Raw genomic sequence first — 22,023 nt, forward strand, 5'->3', positions numbered from 1 at the left:
AGTCGTGCTAATGTGTTATACCATATACGACGAAAAAGCCAAATTCTATATCGCCAACGAGCGACATGCCTGTTCTAATGGACGCAGGTACAGCAAGTTTCGGGTAAACAAGATAGAAAAATTGTAGTGAAAATCTTAAAAACAAAAAAAAAAAAAAAATTGGATTAAAAGAATCCGGATTTTAAGAAAAAAGAAAATTTATTAAAAAGATTTTTTTAACTTAATGATGACAAAGCATCTACGGAAGCAACTCATTTTGCAATAAATCGTTATTCAAGAAATGAGGATATTTTTTATATTCGCTACGACGAGATATATTAAGTTGCGCTTGTTTTATGTGACACCTAGAAAGCCAACACCAAGATAAGGAATGTATATAGAAAGCTATACGGTTATTAATGCATTAATGTGCTATTATCATACCATAACACTATCTTCTCAGCCTGACTTTAGGTAATTTCAAGAATTATATGAGCGAATTTGCGTTTTTTATAAATGTAAGCGCCACCTTCGTCTGGTTGAACAATGAATGAATGAAAGAAAAATGAAAAAGATCAGAGAAATCGCATTTTATTTAACTTATTTTGGATAGTCTAGTGTTCAAGGTGCCGATTAAAAAAGTAGTATATACGGGAAAGTTATCGACGGCATGGGTGTGACAAACGAAAAAGTTTATATATGTTGTGCCTGCAACGGCTTACGGAACGATTTATTGACTGGTCCGTTAAGTCTTATTGAATTAGCGCAAGGAGTTTATGCGCATTGTAGCGGCGTACAAGTACACACAAGCGATAAATGCTTGGATGTTCGCTACGAATCGTATAAAATTGTTCTCTTGTTATAGTTTCATTCCATTCCATTAACTTCATCAATCAAGTTGTGAGTTTGTTTTATTTTTTTTCAATTTTCAATTTTCATAGTAGAAAGAATACGCACATATATGTTATATACGTAGTGTATTCATGTTCAGAAGTGTTAACAATATTTCATATAATTTTATATTCCTTTTGAAATGCAATTCAATTGAAAAATGAATAATTTCTCATATTCCTTCACGTGTGCAACATGTGTTTAACTCAGTTATACATAAAAGTGTTTTTATATGCTTTTTACACGTTAGCGTATAGAGAAAAGAAAATAATGATTTTGCATATATTATGCTTTCAAAGAATGAATGAATGAATGAATGAATGAATGAATGAATAGAGGGGTATGAATGGTAAAAATGCTGTACTTACATTATATATATATATTCATATATCTATATATATATATATATATATATATAATTCTTTTAAATTGGAAGAAAAAAGAAATCTTTATAAAGAAAGAAATTTTTATTCCCTTCGTCTTTATTAAGATTTACTACTGCTTCTTTGGTGTGCGGTTCAGGTGCTTCTCAAGAATTTATTATCATTAAAGAAAGTTACTTAACTTAAAAGCAGAGATAAAGAAGAACAGACGTATACATAATAAACAGACAAACAAATAGACAGAGGGACAAAGAGATAGAGAGATAGGCATACAGTTTATAAAAAAAAGTCTATTAACAAATTATCCAAAAAGTAAAGAAATTTTCTGTTTTTATTTAGAGATTAACAGAGAGAAAGAGAGAGAGAGAGAGAGAGAGCAACAGTGAGAGTAAAGCAGTCAAAAGTCGCTTTAAAATAATTGCCTAATGCTATGCTACGCTTTTTATAACATATAATGAGAAAAATTATCCTATATAATAAAAAGTCAAGTAAAGTTAAATGGCTGCTGTGTTGAGTTAGCTGCCCCCAAAAATTAACCACGACATTGTCATTAAAACTATGAGCTTGTTATTGTTGTTATAATCATTATTGTTGCTATTGCCGCTTTGTTTGTTGTTGATGTTGCTGCTGCTGCTGCTGCTGCTGCTGCTGTTATAAGCCTTTTAATAGGTATAGCTGGCTTGCACATTAAGTACTTTTTAAGACCTTGCCGAACCTGGTAGTATGCTGCATAAACCTTTAAACAAGACAAGTCGGCAAACCGGCAAGCAGGCAAGCAAGCAACCAAGCAGGTCATAGTTAAAGATAATAAGCTTAAAATGCTACTACCGTTGTATTCTTTGAGATTAAGTATGTGTACGCGTATTCCTCTTCTTATGTATATACATACACAAACACAAACATCTACATATCCTATATAGGTATAAATATTACATATACATGTATAAATATTGCTCATATATCTAAATAACGAAGGCATGTGCACAGCAACTAAAGCGTACACTGACAATGTATCGCAGCAGCACAGTCTACTGTAAGAGCAGAGATTAAGGAGGTTCGTTAGTTTATGAGGCACTCATATGGATAATAGCCACAAGTCTCTTAGAATATAAGATAACACTCAGGAAGACAACGAAAACCTTTTCCAAAACTTTAACAAGCAGGAATTGTGAATGATGACATCAAGGCAAGTGAACAAGTGCTGACAATATGAACAAGGACAGAACAGGACAAATAACGAGAAAATTACGGCTACTACAGTAATGTTTATTACCGGTAATCACTGTCAGTTGAATGCGTCTCACATTTAACGTGCATTATAAAAGCTAAAAACAAAACGAAATGTTCAACCATTTAAAATGTGCGTCTGATAAATAGGTTTGTTTAAAATGAAAAATATTTACACTTTCAAGAGCAGTCATCATAATAATGCCGAAAGAAAGGGGTTTGGACGATGTGGAAGATAAAAAAAAAAAAGGACACATAAAGCTTCCTAAGATGAGTCATTTAATGATCTCCAATTAACGCGTACATATCAGTCGAGTCAACTATAAGAAACGAGAAGGATAAAAGAAAAGAAAGGAAAATGTTTAAAAGTATGTGAATACTTTTTAAAGTGTACCTTCGGGAGCTATGTAATTAGTAATATGAAGTATACTTCTCCGTAAAGAGTTCCAAAAATATTTTGGTAATCGTAATGTTTGCAACACTCAGAAGAGGTTGTCTGTTCGTTTGTCCCCGTATTGTGTGTGTTGTTGGCATTCTTCTGGCCGCAAAAATGTAGATATCGACTTCAAATTTGATAGAAACCTTGGAAGTTTCTATACGCAGGTTGGTCAGAGCACACCTTGGTAGTAAAACATAATTTTTTGCTCATTACTCAGAAATTATTTTGAAATTTTCTACATTTACTTTACGAAGGAGACTACTATTTATCTGCAAAAATGGAAAAAATCGGTCATGCTCAGCGTGCTTAAGACGATTTTGTACATTCACCTGAAAGTGCGTTCATTTTAAAATAAGCATGTTGTGCACAACGATGTGGTGGATTAATTTTTTCTTAACAGGGAACTTTTGGGGAACTAAAAGATGGAAGATAAATGTTATCTGATTAAAGTTTTTATAACCATAAACAAAAGCATTGGCTGCAAAGGATTTTAATGGTGGTAGGTATGCCAGATTCGTAAAAGAATATGTTTGATAATCAGGCTACTATCGAAGGACCCGCAAATGCCTGCAATATAATGCTTTTGAATAGCGTTGAATAGTGCGCGCATTCTCCAATAAGAGTTATTGTAAGAAAGAATGTTCGGTACAAGAGATTCACTTAAATTTAATTGAATTGTATAGTTCGCCTTTCTTAAGGTGATATATACTCGTTGCAAAAAATACGAAACACAAATTTGATGTAGCGTCAGTTTTGCCGTAAGAACCTTTCAAATTAAGATCTTCACATGTGCGGGTGCTAAAGTGTATGCAAGAATATAAACCACGCCGCTCAAGTGTGCTTGGAAGACTTTGAAGTAGCCATGAGTTTCGTGTAAAAAAAGGCGCCAAATGCACCAAGCTTCCTGCTTAATAATTCCGGCTGATAAGCAAAGAATGCGTCGCGGCATTGAAAGCGTGTTAGAAATAATGATATTATGATATTCCAGCGTTTATGACGTTTAGTCGCATATGACAATATTTGCGTAGGGACCTTTAAAAATGTGGACTTGAAGTGGGAAAAATATGTAACTAGCGATGACTGTTACTTTCATTTAAACCACTTTTACAATTGTCTTGGAATAAATATCTTTTTATTATTGTTATTTTCTTTAATCTCACTTCACACTTGCACAAGTAGTAAAGACGTTGCCTCACAGAAATACGATTTCAATTATTGGATTGTGTTATCGTTTGAGTGGCAAATTACACTGTCTTTTTATAGCCGTCTTGTTTCTTTCTTTCAATTTGTTTAAAGACTTGCTCAACAGCAAGACGTGGAACCAACCGCCAGGCATTTTATGGAAACGACGTTATAAACGTAAAAAGATAGTGATAATAGTGATAATACTGGACATGCCTCGAAATCGGTAAATTGGGATTATGATCAATATCTTCGGGTGGTATGACGACTTGTTCTTCAGTTCTAGCAGCTTTGTATCCTGTTCGCATAACGAACTATGCTAACAAATTCCACAGACCGTGAATTCGAGAAGTTCTTTATAGTTTACCAAGCCAGTTAGTTGATCCGTGGATATTTCTATTAAATAAATTGCGAATCCTGAGAAATGAAAGGAAACTCATTTAATATGGCGATATAACCTTAGGGAAAATAATCAAAATGCGTTCCTATACTTTATATAAAGAGGTTTTACACGATATGTTGTTAAATTGCATAACTTTTTCTGAATTTGTTATATGTTTAATGAAATGAAAAGTAAGCAACAAGCGACATTTGCCTCTGGGATAAAATAAAACAAAAAGTTAAAATTTATTTCTCTTATACATATAGTGGTAGAGCTATAAGAGAAAAAAAAAAAAAAAAACGTAACAACAAAAGAAAGCATAATTTTCTGCTGGCGATTATAAATATTTTTGTAGTATATTTTCCGGTGTGCTTGAAATAAGCGAAATAAAATGAAATTAACGTTCCGAACACTGACTGACTGACAAGCGTCAGGCATTCGCTTTTGACTTTAATCAAATTAGATTGAATTGTTATGGGCGCGTTAGGTGAATGTGTACTCCGACACTGGACTACAGTCTCAGGCAGGCAAGCAAACTGGTGCACGTTAATGTTTAGTCAACTCTTGCATGCTTTTAGTTCAGTTAGGTGTTGTTGCTGGCGTTTCTACTACTCCTGCTGTTTTTGTGTTGTTAATAGAATTTTATAGAACAAAAAGTTACCGTTTGCTTTATTAACCTGACGTTTAATGGCCTGGGACTCTTCTCAGCGTTTTAATTTAATTTTTAATATTTAACTTTTAAAGATTAGTTGAAAAACAAACAACAACGTAGGGAGGGTTTCGTTAGTGTAAAGTAAAAAAAAGAAAAACAAAATGAAAAATTCAATGGAACGACACATTCAGACGAACTGTGTAATATATCATATATTCAGATGGAAAAAATCTTTTTTTTTACACATGTCTTGTGTAAACCATCATCATCGGGTTAGCAAATGCAGTTGATGTTTTGCTCCTGCTTCTGCTGCTGCTGTTGCTATCGCTGTTGCTGTTGCTCTTGCTGCTGGTGTTTTTCGTGGTTTCGGTGCTATATAATCAAATTGTTTTTGCTGCTTTAAAATTTCGTTTGTAGTTGGACTACTACAACAAATAGCATAATAAATGACCATAACACTCGGGTTTATAATAAGGAAATATCAAACTAAGCAAAAAAAAAAAAAAAAAAAAAACAAACGAATTCAAGATTTGAAACTATAAAGAAATTTGCTGTGAAAGTTTTATAAATTTCAGTTTTACAAAGCAAAGTAAACGGCGGGACGGGCCTGCTATATGTGCCGTATATCCTGCATATCTATATCCTGACCAGACTGTTGACTGTTAGCAGACGTGAAGGAATGTTGCAAGTATCACAAGATAGCAGTTAGCAGTCAAAACTTACTTTGTGGAAAAGAGAGAGAAAAAACGAAAGAGAGAGCTAGCGAGAGAGGAGCGTGTAGAGTTGCTGAGAATCAATAGAACTTTTTAAAATTCCAAAGTACCTTAAAAAGGGTGATGGGATAAGAGCTAGAAAGAAAATCACTACGAAGTTAACCTCCGCCTCAATTTATTTCTATAACAGGGGTCTTTCGTGTAGCGATCTGTATAATTAAATTTTCTAATGTCTTGTATGAATGAATTTAAGTGAACATTTTATGTTTGGAACATGTTCAAATTAATTTTCAACGCTGAATTTTTGCGAAGTGCAACTGGGAGGGAGGGAAGAAAAACTAAAAAGAAAAGAGAATGTTTGGGGAAATGTGTAAATGTGACAAGGCACGCATACATATATGTAAGGTTAAGGTGTTGAGCACGCAGAAAGCATAAAAATGGCAACAGCAATAACTTGGGTACTTGGGTGAAAACGTATGTAATTGAAGTTGTAATAAAATGTTTATGACAGACATGACAGATTACCAATAATCAACGAATACCAAAATAAAAGAAAAATTTCGAATAAATAAACGTTTTTTTCTTCTCCTTTTTAATAAAACGAAACACAAAAGTTTTAATATTTTCCTGCGTAAAATGTTTTCGCTTTTGGGATTTACGTTGGAGGTAACGCATGTTTTTTTTTTTTTTCTTTTAAAACAACTTGACAGACAGACAGACCTATGATCATAGCAGCCGAATTTGTCCACATCAGCTTTCCTCGATTGTTGAAAAGGTAGTGTGCACCCGTGACCCCATCGTACGAATAATTTTCCGAATAAAATTATTTTACCTTCTTGCAGTTTTTTTTTATTTTTTTCAAGTGACCAGCCATTCAGAAGACATCACCTATGTGTGAGAACCTCGGCGGTTAGAATACGTTAGAGGTAGAAGAGAGAAGGGAGGGCGACCGAGCGGGGCCGACAGTTTATAAAAGTTTTACTTAAATGCCCGCATATTATAAACGACGGTAATGACCTCTGGAAGTAAATTCCTGTTCTTTTTAAATCTGAGAATTAACGTGAGACTAATGCACTGATGTAAGGACATTAGGGACGTCAGAAAAGATCGCTGCAGATATACTATGCCACAGAGAGCGCAGTTGCAGATAAGAAAGGAATGGTCTTAGTCACCTATGATGTGATGCAGAGGCAAGTCCACAACAAATCAAATCTCAGATTACGTTGCACTGTGGGCGTGTCCTTTGGCCGATTTGAACCATTTTCAATGCCAACCTGCATTGAAGAGTTTCCAATGTTTCTGCCAAATTTGAAGTCGATAGTTTAATTTTTGCGGCCAGAAGAATGTTTAAAGCAGACATTGCATACACGGTCAGACGGACATGCTCAATTTAGAATTTGATACCGGATCGATAAAACGTATGGTTTATATAGAAACAGTCGGTTATAGATAAAGGCATAGAAATGTGAAAAGTAGCGTTTGTTTGATGGTAGCGCTCTTGAAGGCTATGTTGATGGGTAAAGTTGAAGTTTGCTTAAAAGTTGTTGCTTTATTAGTGATGACTGGAACTTATTGACTGATACTGCATACATGCATACATGCTTAACATGTTATTTATTTAAAAAGAAGCTCGTTTTAACCCAACAAATCCTGCTGTGTAAAGTAAAAAGAGTGTCGTCTTGACAGTTGGTTAGAGGGAGGAGGATATGAATAAAGAGAAACAAAAAGAATGAAAAAGAAAAGGAAAAAGGGAGATCGGAGAGTGAAGGCAAAGACCGAGTTACACACGTCATCTGTATGAAAAAATGACATTTCTAACACCTTTGAAATTGTCTAAGATATTAATGTCAGTAGCACAGTCCTCACAATGTATATATATATATATATGTATATATATATGTATGCACATAACAACACTTTTCGCTATAAAGAAAACTTTTTAACAAATATCATACAACATCAATGTCATTGAGAATAAGCATAAAACCGGAAAGAGTCAGACACAAAACTGACACATAGTCATAAGAAGACTTAGATCTGTGTAAATGTGTGCCTGCGCGTGTATACATACGGAGGACGCTTGTTTGTGTCAAGGAGGTTGTAGAAGAAACAAAACCATCCACCGTGACGTGCTTACGTTTCCTATGTTTGCATGTGTATGCATATAATAGCAGTATTAACTGATTTAGAAGTTGTTGCTATTTCTCTTCTTCTTTTTTTCACATATTTTATCTAATTTAAACATTTCAATCATTCACAAGAGAAGAATAACCGTTTTTGGGTTTTTTTTTTTTCTTATCCGTTTGTATGACATCTGGATGATTACTTAAAATGGGAAATAGTAGCGAAATATATAGGGTTTGCTTCACGAATACGAAATGAATTTAAATTAAGAAACAACATCTATGCGATTTGAACCCAATTTTTAATGATAATTAAAAATGCTTTTTTAAACGCCTGCAAAATGTATGCACATTTTATTAATAACGTATATGACGACTGCATTGCAAACGTCACATATAGTGTAAGCGTGAGACTGTTATAGCAGAACACGTAAACAAGGTATGTATGCGGTAAGCAACAAGACAACATGGCTTTCGCAAAACAAATTGCGCACACACGCACACACCTACATCCACATCCACAATGTACTTAGCATGCCCATCCTCGACATTGTTTGGATTTTCTGATTAACCATGTTCGCTCTATTCTCTGTATCTAATATATGGCGGGGGGAGGCCTTCAAGTCTTAACAAAGATTTCTCCCATTGCTGATATAAAAATCGTTTTCTTTTTCTGTTAATATTCGGTTGAGATTCACATTATTCATGCGGTCAACGTTTTATCCTTTTTAATTGAAAGAAGTAGATATAGGCATTGCTCCGTCTAGTGTAATACTATATTTAAGCACATAGCGTAGACTGCTTCTATTTATTGCGGCCTCATCTGCAAATTTTCTGTACTATATCGACTTTTTGAGTCTTATCGGTCCTACGAAGTTTGACTAGAGATTTTTTTGTTTCTTTCTTCCTCAATTTTGTTTTTGATTTCTCGTATCGATATTCCAGCTTCCGTCCTTACAGCCGGAATCCTATAACTAAAATATATCATAAGAGAGTTGCGAATGTCAGCATGGTTTCAAACACAATTCTCCATCCTATCCTCCAAGAGTTTTTTACGTTCTTCTTTTATAAAAGTCCACTATGTTCAATATTTGTATACAATTTTCTCAATTTAATCGTCTGCCGTTGCAATTTGTTAACTTCCTTTTTACATGCCCTTTGTAATTACGAAGCCAATAATAATATTATAGTTGGGCAAATCGAGTTATTAAATACCCTACATTGCTTCGCGGAACACGATTCTTCATTTGTTTTCGTAATACGTAATACTAAAAAGGGTGGTGCGGCAGCTTAGTTTCCAAGTGGGGGAATACTTATTATGATAGCTTTTATAGAGAAGAGGGCAAAAAACGTGAACTAACAGGCTCCATAGTTAACAAAAGCAATCTTCTTGTCTTCTTGTCTTATTATTCACATACGTTCATCACGCAAGCACTTAAAATTCGGCTTTATTGCCATGCAAAGGCTTACTATTCATGAGCACTCTTATAAAGAACGCAGTAAGGCTTAGTCGCCATGAGTACCTTTATGAAGGATGGAATCGAAAAAAACCTACGCCGAAAAACCTACGCAGTCCAGATATGGTGCAGTTAATTTCTATCTCGAACTACTACTATTGTGGGCCAAAATTCATTACAAAATGTCAAACTATAAACCTTTTTGTCATATAAAGGCTTACTTTTACACCACAACTCTTATACGCGATGGCATCCAAAAACTATACATGTATGGCCCAAATTTCGTGTAGTTGATTTTTCTGTCAAATTACTAACTCGCTTCTGATTGTGCATTATTAATAGGCTTACTTTTCGAAATAACGGATATATAAGAGGGTTAGAGTTTAGTGCGACGACGTACTGTTACTTAGAAATTTTTGTAAAAAAATTTTGAAAGCATTTTCTTCCATGTTATACGGGGAGTAGTCATATAAATGATCTGATTTAATCCGTTTTGGATGAGATTCACCCTGGGTGAAAACGTGTCAACATATGGGTAGATGAAGAGACATACTTAACTCATTTCACAAATTAGTTCTGAATTAGTTGGTAGTTAACCCATCGGCCACGTATGTGGATACGTAGATTGTTTTACATTTACGTTGCTATCATTAATAAGAAGAAGAAAATTTTGATATTAAATCATTCTTTCAACAAAGGAAATATCAGTCCTACGGCTTGATTCACTAATAACGGTACTTGCGGTGGACAGATGGTCGGGATAATAGGAATGAAAAAGAAAACGGGTCAAAAAGAAGTCACCCAGAAGGGGTTAATAAAAGATGAATCTACCTTAAGTCTTACTTAACATACCAATTACGCCAATTATTCGCAACACTTCCTCGAATATCTGAAAGAATATATCTGCGAAGACAACATCCATTTCTACAAAACAATTTCCTAATCGTGACCTTCAGTACTGTTTCAGAAATAAGCATAGCATAATTGAGCAATGACATCGCGTGATTTCGTATATCAGAGGAGACATTGAATATAAAAATTACTGAGGTGGTGTATTCGTGCATACAGTAAAGGCCATCGATAAAGTCTGGCATGACAGGCTATTTTTCAAACTCAATATCTATTTACCAACTCCTATGTATTTGCCGCTCAAATCAAGTCATTTCGGATTTTCCGATCGTTGACAATATTTTAACTGCGACGTATGCAGATGACACAGCAACTCTATTCTAACATACTTAATTCATGAGTATTTCAAACGTGTTAGGAAATTATCTTAACACAACTTCGCTTTGACTGAATAAATGCTAAAAAATCGACGCATATTACGTCCGTGTTAAAGACGTGATTTTGTCCTTCAGGTTTTTTAAATGGCAATGAAATCCCTATCAAAAATTGCTTAAAATACCTTGGCTTACACTTTGACCAAAGATTAATATGGAAGAATCATATTAAATCTAAGGGCTGTGTCAATCTAGAAGAATCGGGAATCCTTCATGTTCTGGACATGAGAATACAAAACGATATTCTTCGGACAGGACGTTCACAAGTACAATTTCTTTTCTTCCTTATAGGGGATATCCCCTCAGCGGGCTCATAAAAAAAAAAAAAAAACGACAGAAACTTGATTTAAAAATCAAAAGAATCTTTTTGACTAATTCATCCAGAATCTCAGCTCAAGCTAAGAATTTGTATTGTACACAAGAGTATCCTTTAATTCTATATCCATACAGCGCACAATTGTGGAGAACAGCCGGTAATTCTAATAATGATTTACTTTAAAAACATCAATCTAAGAATATCGGTCTTATTGTTAACGTCCCGTGGTTCGTTTGCAACGTTTGATTCTTTTCACAATGACCTTGATGTGATTTGCGTCAAAACTCCAATGCAACACCTTTGTTCAAAATGTCTTCTTAAATTCCGTTGGCAATATCCTCTCTAGATGAATCCAATGAGATCAGAGAATTGGAAAGCTATCATACACTTTTTTAGTTTGTATACTTCGTTTTGACTTATTTAAAAACTCCATCGTGAATACTCAAATCGCACTCTCATGAGCTATGTGCCGTTATCGTAAACATTCTTAAGTAGGCTTTGAAAGTAGATATTATCCCTTTATGTTGGAAGACTAGCTTGCGCATTTTACTTTACAAATATGAAAACAGAAATCCTCGAATCGAAAAACTACAGAGGCATTGCCAAGCTAAAAGTGTCTTATCTAAACTGTTTGAACAAATTTTCACTCAGTCGATAGCTTTCGCTATGGTATCAAAGGAATATTAAGTGTTGCGAACTTGCGTAGACTTCACTCGCCATGCTTGCAAGATTTTTTTAGTGGCTCCCGCACGGACATCGCATACACTGATTTTAGTTGATTAAATCCACCCATATCTTTATGTACGGTGATGATGTTAAACTGTGTTCTCTCTTTGCCTTCGAATCGCACGCGTTTCAGCTTCAAACGGTTTCAAACTGAATCATCTATCTAAGAAAATGCAAGAAGTATGCTTTTTCAAGGGGGAATTCACTCACTGTTGAGTATTTCATCGGTTCATAAAAATTTGAAATCGTCGAGCAAAGACTACGTATTATTCTGCACATCGAGGTCTCTTCGAGTAAAGATAGTTGGGTGCTGGGCTTCATTAAACGGTGGTCCAAAGAGTTTAACGATCATTGCATTACACAAACGCTATACATGAGCTTAGCTCATACGTGAGGGTATGCCTCGGTTGCCTGACCTCCTTCCTACAGATGTTATACAGATTCAATAGAATTCGTTCAAAAGAAATTCCTGCTCATTGCCTTTAGGGTTTTGGTTTGGAATCCGCCTGTCATTTTGCCTCCTTACGAAAATAGATTGCTTCTGCTAGCCTTCTCGCCACCTGAGAAACGACGATTTATTCTTGGTGTTTTTTTTTTTAGTTAAGTTAATAAACGGTACTATCGCTTCGCCGACATAACTTGGTGAAATAAACTTCAATGTCCCGAATCGTTTCCCAAGGAACTTTGTGTTTCATAAAGGTTAGTGAATGTAAATATAATTACGAGCTTTTCAAACCATTCAGAGTCCTTTGCAAAAATTTTAATGATATGTATCAGTTAATCTCAATATCGGATACTTCAAATTCTATCAAATCAATTCTCCTTAATGTGCGCGATTTGGCTACGTCGTGCTTAAATTAACTTGTAATCTTAACATTTTAACACGATTCGAAGATTAACTGAATTTGCTTACTAGCAATGTAAAAAGAAACATTTACGCAGTTATGGCCACATGAAACAAACAAATAAAGTAGAATAGAATAATAATTTCATGAGTAAGGAAAATAATATTTGTCTTTCATTCAGCGTGCACACCGTTTTACAAAATCTAGAACAGTTCTTTTATTATAATTTCCTTTATGTGTGTGAAAGTTTTTCTTGACATTAGACAATTAAACATTAAGTAAAGCAGATTTTAAGCTAAAAATATATTTCTGTAAGAAAAAGAAAATACCATCGGTTATTCACTACTTTCCGACGTCCTTACGTATGTATCCTCCTCTTGTTAAATTTTATAGTTGGCATGACCCTGATGGAAAGGAAAATATGTGAGCAAAAAACATTGATAAAAAACATTGTAGGCAAACATAAACGCAGGCATGAATATTTGGTGTCTCGATGAGTGTACCTAAAGCGTAGATTCGAAAATGTCAAAATGTGGATTTTCTATAGAGGTCAGTACTTCTTTTTTTCACGCAAACATATAAAGAACCTCTACTTTATTTAACAATAATTATTGAATGTAACTTATCGCCAAACTCAGATTTCAGGAAAAAAAAAACAATTAATTATATCTAATTTTAAAAGAATGCAATCAGGTGGTTATGTTAATGCTATTCTGCATTTATTCGTATCTAATGTATTTCTGTTAAATTAAAAAATATTAATTTTCTGTTAAAAAGAGAATAGAATAACAATTAATATGAGTGCCTGAGAAATTGAGAGAGAATCGAGAGAATTCGTTTTATATTGTACTATTGAAATTTTAATGAGTAATTTGTGTACAAGCGAGCACACACGCATACGTGCGTATACTTAACTTTATTACCCTTTCTCCAATCAGTAACTCGAAAAAACGACCCATCGTCTTACCGAGAGATATTGTTTGGTATTGAGAGTTTTGCATTTGTTTTTAAATTCAGTTATGCTCGCGAGTATATTCGTATTTAAAACGATTTAAATCTGAATGCCATAAGCAAAACATATTAATGCTCATCGTTTTGACCAAATATTCTGATTTTCTGAGAGGGATTTCTTTGATTCTTGGCGGCATTAAGAGATTGCTTGCATTGTTATTGTACAATTTTGCGTGCTCTGAGAAGATTGGGTTGACAGCATTACTATATTGCTGGTATTGTTATTGTAAAGTTTTGCTTTGCTCTGAGAGAGCTGAAAGGAGTGTAAAGGTGAGACGAAAATAGAGGCAGAGAGAGAGAGAGAGAGAGAGAGAGAGAGCATTATATTTTAACAATTGCTTAAATGAATATAAAAAATTAACATTTTCTAGAATTTTTCACTCGCGTGTCAAAGAAATATCTTCCATAGCAAAGAAATTTTCACAATAACAAAGTGTTAGGGGGATACATTAGAACTAAGAAATCAAAGAATTTGCTCTCAGAGCAAGAAATTTCGCAATAACAAAATGTTAGGGGGATACAATACTGCTAAGTAATCAAAGAAGTCGCCTCTCTCTGTAAACATCTGATGAACCTGCAGCTGGCGTTATTTGTTATTTATTTTCATTCGCTTTTTTCTTCTCTTCAAAAATGTTAGAATTTTGGATGGGTAAAGATATGTGAATTTCTTGTCGCGAGAGATTGTGCAAAATAATATACGTAAATATATATAGAATATTGAGAAGAAAACTTAGCACACAAAAATAAAATGTTATACGAGTTGATATGAAATTTTAATATCGCTTTGTATCGCTATGTTTATATAAATTCGTAAGCAAATAATAAACATATGTAAACGTACATGTGGGATAACTAATTTAAAGAAAACAAGTTTTATATTTTCCAATGCATAAATAAAACCGGGAAAGAAAGGTAAAAGAAAAAATTTATGATTAATATAAACAAAATAATGTAAGCGCTTTATAGAAATCATGTGTACAAATATGTCAACCCGTTTGCACAGTTGCTAGTAGTGTGGAAGTTTATTTTATTTCTTCAAAAGAAAAAAAAAAAATGAAAATAGAAAAAACGAGGGAAAATATTGAATTTGTTTTACACAAAAAAAAACTAAATGTTTAAAAAAATCGCAAAATCGAAAAAATTTTATAAAATTTAAAAATTTCAAAAGTAATTAGTTGCAGCTGTGTGTATTCCTTGTGTCTTGATTTTGTTTTTGTTAATTGTTTAAGTACCTTATTGCAAGTGATAAAAGAATGCAATTCAAGCTTCTGTTTTGTACTTTGAAAATCTGTGCGTATGTACACAAGTACGTATATTAAAAAAATTATTTAATATGAAAACCAACTCCCTTTTGTGATTTCTTCGTTTTGCTCACAACGTTTTTTTCTTCGTTGTTGCTACAAATTTTTTTTATACATATTTTACAAATAATGTAGTTGCTGTTGCTGCAATTTTTTTTTTTTTTTTGCATCTTCGTTAAACTCAACAGTAACTCTAACATGTTCTCTTTATACATCGGCAACGTAGCAGAGGCTACGTTATTACAGCTAACAACCGCTCTGTAAAATAACAACCAGAACAAACATTACAGATTTGAAGTCAAATGTTTATTGAAAACGAGACTGCATTGAGAGAGAAAACGATTTACAGAATAGCAGTGTGAGTAAAGGCTATTAAAAAAAAAAAATAAATAAAAAATAAATAAATAAAAAAGCAGTGAGAAAGCAGTGCAAAAACAACACTTATTAAGAAGAGTTTAAAAGACCATATGTTTTTTGCGTTCTCACCACTAAATTGTACTCGACCCCACATTTTTCATTTTGTGTGCGCGATATATTAAATTTAACTTGATTTTAAACTTCATTAATTCTTAATTAAAGATATTCACACGAAAAGCACTAGTGTTGTGCGGTGCGAAAAACGAAGGGAACGTTTTCTCTACAATAATATCGTTTTATTTCTTAAAGTGTGTGTGTGTGCATTTGTTTACTAATTTTCGGGATGAGCGAGAGATTTAACTAACTAACGCTAGTTAAACTCCTTGTTAAGAGCAATATATGAACTTTTTAAATCGGCATTTCTTCTTTTAAATAACGGTTGCGTGCCAAAATGCATTTAATGCTTTTCTTCAGGAATTATTGTGAGCAAACGGTTACATCGGCTACATACCTATAAAGTAAGTTTTAATGATTTTTTTTCTCAACTAAGCCATTTAAGTTTATTAATGCGTTATTTGCGAAAACAATTTGAAGTATGCTCGAACGAAAAATGTATCGACAGGATCGTAGTAAGCATACGCTAATGTTTTTTAAATGTAACTTTGCAGTCGCCTAACGGCGAATTTCGCTTGTTGAAAATATAAAATATGTTATGAATGTAATATTTTCCTTCTTTTTATTTTTACTTTTGAATAAACAAATGTGCAGTAGATTTATCGAAAATTTATGAGAACGATACGTTTCAGTCAGTATCTGTGGAAGTGCAAGTAAGTCTTAATACTGCTCTATAACTAGAAAATTAGTAATTCCTTAGAGGATGTATGAAAGTGGCTAATGGATTAGAGTTTATTGTGTCTGTCCATATACCTACTAGTTAGAATTGTGATTACGACCTCATAATACTATTTACGAGTAGTAGATTTAGTCTTAAATGGACTCTACCCACGATGATCATTTCAAGTGCACAATCCTCGTTGGGGACTTTTATTTGAAATTTTTCCGATGTAGGTTTGGGTATACCTTTATGTTAAAGCGGTAATGTTTTAAGAAGAGTTTTTAAAGTCTAAGAACTATTTGTTGTGTAATTCCAGCGTCTTATCCTTAGCTTGCATCTCTTCTTTGCAACTTAGCTTTATAAATGCATGCGTAGACATTTGACGTTATTACCGACCGTTACGGATTTTGATATTTTGCTGCATACTCTGATTGACGGCCCAGTAATTATTTTAATTTAACGAGACTTTAATGGATTACGGGCTATAAATTAATTTTCGTTAACCTAATGTTCGGAGATATCTTGAGTATAATATGTCTTTGATTTCGGCTACAGATTCATTCATAGAGGACGCAATAATTTTCTGAATGTTGTCGGCAACTTTTCATTTCATAATTGTGATAGGCAGAAAGACCGCCGGCAGGTTCTCTGATATAAAATGCTTGCCCGATAAAAACTATAGATTGGGCAGGATATGGAATGGCCGTCGGCATAAGACAAGCCCGTCCTTTCGTTACTATAAGTCTCTGTGGGATAGCAATTGAAACCGTCCGCATTACTTCCGGACTAGGAAGTTTACCAATGACACATGCGTCCACGCGTTCGCAGTCTCGGATCTTTTTGATCTTTTGCTTAACATATATATATATAGTTACTTTATTACACAACAGGGCACAATAGGGGACAAAAGATACGATCTCAGATCGCAGACATTTTATTTTACACCAATTGGCGAAGCGTTCCATTCGCGAATTTGTGTTGCAGATGTGAGCTCATAACTGAATGCATTTTTAAACGTAAACCGATTTGAAATCTATTGTTATCCTAAATGTTTCATTTCTACAATCGCACTCGCAAACCTGTAGCAAACTCGGGTTGTTTTTTACACGTGTAATATAAGGGATCGACAATGGAAGCGGTTGTGGCAAATGCTACATGCAGCCATTAACAACTACGCGCAACATTTTGCTGTTACGATATTCAGGTCAGTTCTATTAGCATTTACTTCTAGGTCGAAGCTTTGATTTTCAAGGTCAATTCGAATTAAAATATGACGGATAATTGGTAGAATTTCTTCTCAGTGCGGCCAAGAGCCATTTTAGGGCCACTCTTTTAAAAAAAGGTGAAAAGCTGCAAATAAAAGAAATGAAATTTATGGAAGATAATGCAAATTAATTTACCTCAAATATTCCTCTAGAGTCCTTGTCCTTGCCCGAGTGTCCTTACTTTCTCTCTGCTTTGTATATTATCAACAAATTATGGTCAATTCTGCTCCAGTACACGGAGATATTGCGATTTGATTGTCGTATGTTTACTGTGCATTCGATGACGCTTTCCATCCCCCGACACCCCCCAAGTTTATATACTGGACAAATTGAAATTTATCGCGCTGACATAACAAAAAGAAAACTATTCCTATAACAATTGGCAGCAACAACAACAATTACGAAAAAAAAAAAAAATGGCTTAACATGTCAAGAGCATTTTCTACATTTTTATGTTCTAAACATCGCCGAAAGAGAGAGGGATAAAACGAAAAAAGTCAAGAAAGTAAAAAATAACTAAACATATATATGCATGTACAGAAGTACGTTCATGTTTTTTGCAGATTTCGTTTATAGTTTCTATTAGATCTGTATTATTATTATTATTATATTGTTGTTGGTTTTGTTGTTGCCGCCGCCCTTGTTATTATTATTATTATTATTATTATTGTTGTTGTTATTACTGTTTCTGTACATAAATTGTTGTTGTTGTTGTTATTATATAGAATGACTGTTTATAGACCGTCTGTTGGTATGCGGCAATTTGCGTTTGTTTTTTTGTTGTTGTTTCTTTTTTCTGTTGTTGTATCTTTCTTTTTTCTTTTACTCTCTGCTTTAAGTTTATTGTCTGGTGCTTGCCAACCATTGCAAACGTCATTCATACGGCCAACATTGCACTATATTGAGCTGCTTAGAACGTTTGGTGTGACAATAGGTGGGTGTTATGTTTGGCTAGTAATGTCTATAATAGCAGAATACCGCAGGTACCTAGTGCATGCATGGGCACACTTGTCTAAGCGCATATTTATGCGTTCACTCCAGCTTGTGCATATTATCAGACAAAAATGGGCTTTTTCACTATAATCTGCTTCTTGGATCAACAAAACAGATTACCATGGCCATAAGATAATATAATAGTTGGCCCGACAACATATTATGTAATATATTAGAAAAATAATTAAATTCCATTGCTAGGCTTTGATATTGCAAGATGCAAGAAAGTTCACCGTTAATTTCTCAGATGACGTATATTTATCAAATTGCAAGGTAATCATTTCACGCCATTGTCAATGTGATTGCTGTAATGCAGCCTCACTCGTCTTCAATTTTCATTAGACTTTGGTAAGTTTTAAAAATCCACTTTCGAGTTTTTTTTTTATTCCTAAACAGCGTATACTCTCTTAGCCTGCATATAAATCCACCCTGACGACGTTTTTTTACTGGCTTTTTGTCATATATTCATTATATAACAACAATGTAAAGAAATGTTCCGGGAGAGCAGATAGATCCACAATATCCATGCAAAAAATGGAGAAATAAAACCTCGCTTTGCTAAAGCCAAGAACTTTTGCATTTTCTCAATTTTTAATGGTGAGGCCTTTTTGTATTTTGATCCTTTAGGCATAATCTTAACATGTCTTTCCTGTCTTCGCGAAAAGAGAGAAATTTAATATCGTTTCCACACTTCTAAGCCATATATATATATATATATATGTATGGGTATAGTAAAGCTACCATTAAAAACTAAGAATAAAGTCTTTCATGAACGAAAACATTGCCATTATCGTTGATATTCGAATGGCAAGAACTAAGGTTGACGGTTGGAGAGACATTTCAAGGTCACAGCAATTACTTACTGCCCCGACTCTGACGCCCAATGAATGATCGCAGCTATGAATATTCGACTCTATCATTAGAAGGGCTTAAGTGCTATGTAGTGCATTTTAGTGTAAAGCAGTCGTAGTTTTCTTTTTATTTTCTATTTTTTTTTTTTTTTTTTTTTCTTATTTTGTTTTGTGACATCTACTTGGCAAACAACGAAAAGAATACTGAGAGCATTTAGTCAAGTGTTTGAGTGTTTATTTTTTTGCTAGTATCTGTATTCTACCAGTAGTTCTTGATGTGATGTGCATAAGAATGTTTAACTCTAGTGAGAAAACACTATAAACTGCAAGTAGCAATAACAAGTGTACCAAGAGCAGCAAAAAGTACTGGTAGCTCTAACAGTAACGACAATAATAAAAATACTAAAAATGGGTGTCGACTTTACAACAACAGCAACAGCAACAGCAGCAGCAAAAAACAACAACAAATATAATGAATAACCAGACCAAGATTACCTACTTTTATCCCTTTTTCATGTCTGTCTGGTCGATAGTTTTCTTTTCAAGTAAAACTATTGTGTAGTAAAAAACAAGTAAACTATTCCCCGAGCATGCAGTAACAACAGCACGTAGTTAGTTTGTTGGAAATTGTAATGAAAATTGCACATCTAACACTGCCAAAGTGTTACTGGATTTTTCAATAGCAGTGGGACACTTGGGTATGCTAATGCTAATGCTAATGCTAATGCTAATGCTGTTTGCCGTTGCTGTTATTGTTGTTCTTGTTATAAAATTGTACCAAATGTTTATGTTTATATGTTTGTTTTTCTTTTTTTCATGCATCTATTGTTGTTGTTCTTCTTGTTGTTGTAACGTCTGGTGAAATTTAAACTACATTATTTAAACATAGTAATGATTGTAATAATGTTATCAATACTTATATTTAAATATTGTTTCCCAGCTCCTAACATTCAATACGCGTTGTTCTTGTTGTCGCTGCCGTTAACGATAATAACGTTTGCTAGAAAAGCGCTTGTTCTGTTGTTACAAATTGTTGAATGAAAATTTCTAAAACAGAAAAATTTGAGTGGGCGGTGTCGCGGCATGGACAATCAACCTTCGTACTTGCAACAAGTATTCCATGACTTCGTTTAAGCTCCAATTAACCGCCGCTAAGTCTCTAAGTATACTTCATGGGTTTGGAGAAGAGCGGCAGCGCATCTTTGCAAAAAATTTTTAACGAGAATTGAACGCAATTAAAAGGTGGACTTGCGTAATCCTTAACCTTAGGACACTTGATTAATGATTGTGCGGATTAGCTGTGCTCTCTAACTACGCTAAAGGCTTCACGAAATTTGGCCGCCGTTAACCGATTGGCCGATTAGTGTGAGAGCTATCTTGGCGATTGATGTTTTCGCAACGAAATTTCGCAAGCACTTGCCATTGGCACAGTCTCGCCACTGCGCCAAAGCACGTGTTTCAGTGTTTAAATGTTAACAGTTTTAGTTTTTATTTAATCTACGGCCATCCGCATGTTTAACAGTAGTTCGGACGATATACGCTCGAATTTCAGTGCGAAAATATATATCGTATTTGTATCAGTGTTTAAATCAATCCGTTGGATTAGTTAAGTAAGTAGTTTAGCTAAGTAAAGCTGACACCATCAATGTAGGTTTTAGTATAGAACTTTTACTCTCATCCTTAAAGTATGCAACAGCTATACTCTTCGGCTGTCATAAAATATCATTCAATTGTGTGTTCTGTGCCATACAAACAGCAACAAACAAACAATAAACAACACTCTTAATTATTTACGCTTTTTAAATTCATTCAACACATATACAAAACATATAAACAATGATTAGTACTTAATGTGTTTATCATACAAATAATCCAATACACTCTTACACGCATGCAGACCCGGCTGCATTCTGTTGACGCTTCAAAGTGAAAACAAAAGGTCTTTTGTTCTTTAAAGGAACCGTTATTAATAAATGAAAAAAAAAAAAAAAAAAAAATCTGGCATAATGAATATTTGTAAGCGTCGGCGAGGTAGAGCAGAAGGGGAACTTTGAGTTCTCTTCAGCTTATAAAAAGTTCCTGCGAAATGAAAAAGGAATCGAAAAATGAACTTAAAAAAAAAAAAAAAAAACAAACACACACAAAACAAAAAGCAGCAGTGTAAACAATAATCGAAACACATGCTAAGGCGAGTGTGTTGACATAATGGAATTGAGGTTTCGTGTTTTGTTTCTTGTTTTCTTGCTTTCTTTCTGCGTTGCGGCTAAAGGCATGCTTAAGAGGAGCTTCAAACGGGAACGATTTCGTTATTGGTATCAGTTACTGTTGACACCACAGTCCGGACAAGATTTAGCCAAATTAGAAATTCAGAAGGCTTTCTAATGATCGGATTAAATTTCACTTTTTAATAACTTATCCGGATCGTTTAAAATCATCAAATATTTCCAAATTATTTAAGATAATTTTCATAATCTTAACTGTGATAAGTTCGCGTTACTTTTACGTGTTTTTGTTTTTTGCTTTTTTCTCTTTTTACTTGCATTTCTTTGCACATAAACATTTGAAGCTGTGTTAAAAACTTTACATGCAACACTCCTTAAAGCTGTCTTCACACAACTATTTCTTAGTGTTTCTCGGCTCTTTTTCCTCGACGTTTTCCGCTCACATTTCGTTAATAATTAATGCATTTACCGGCATTTTCGCAAATTCGCAAATTTAAATGTTTTCGTTAGTATGTGCAACACTGTTATTTCGCTATTAAAGGCTTCGCCGTATAATATCTCAACCCTTGTACGACGTTCGCTCCCATAAG

General features: G+C 34.0%; 1 protein-coding gene across 5 annotated transcripts in view; it reads left to right on the forward strand.

The window, feature by feature from the left end:
- The first annotated feature begins 14,703 nt into the window (after nt 1–14,703).
- LOC119644602 (uncharacterized protein CG43867) overlaps nt 14,704–22,023 on the forward strand; it is a 218,632-nt gene continuing 211,312 nt past the window's right edge. For all 5 annotated transcript variants that reach the window (XM_038044207.1, XM_038044208.1, XM_038044213.1 and 2 more), the window contains exon 1: nt 14,704–15,785. The gene's annotated coding sequence lies outside the window, so the exon portion shown is untranslated. The remainder of the gene's footprint in view (nt 15,786–22,023) is intronic.

Source organism: Glossina fuscipes, unplaced genomic scaffold (genome assembly GCF_014805625.2).
Source record: "Glossina fuscipes isolate IAEA_lab_2018 unplaced genomic scaffold, Yale_Gfus_2 0, whole genome shotgun sequence".
NCBI lineage: Eukaryota > Metazoa > Arthropoda > Insecta > Diptera > Glossinidae > Glossina > Glossina fuscipes.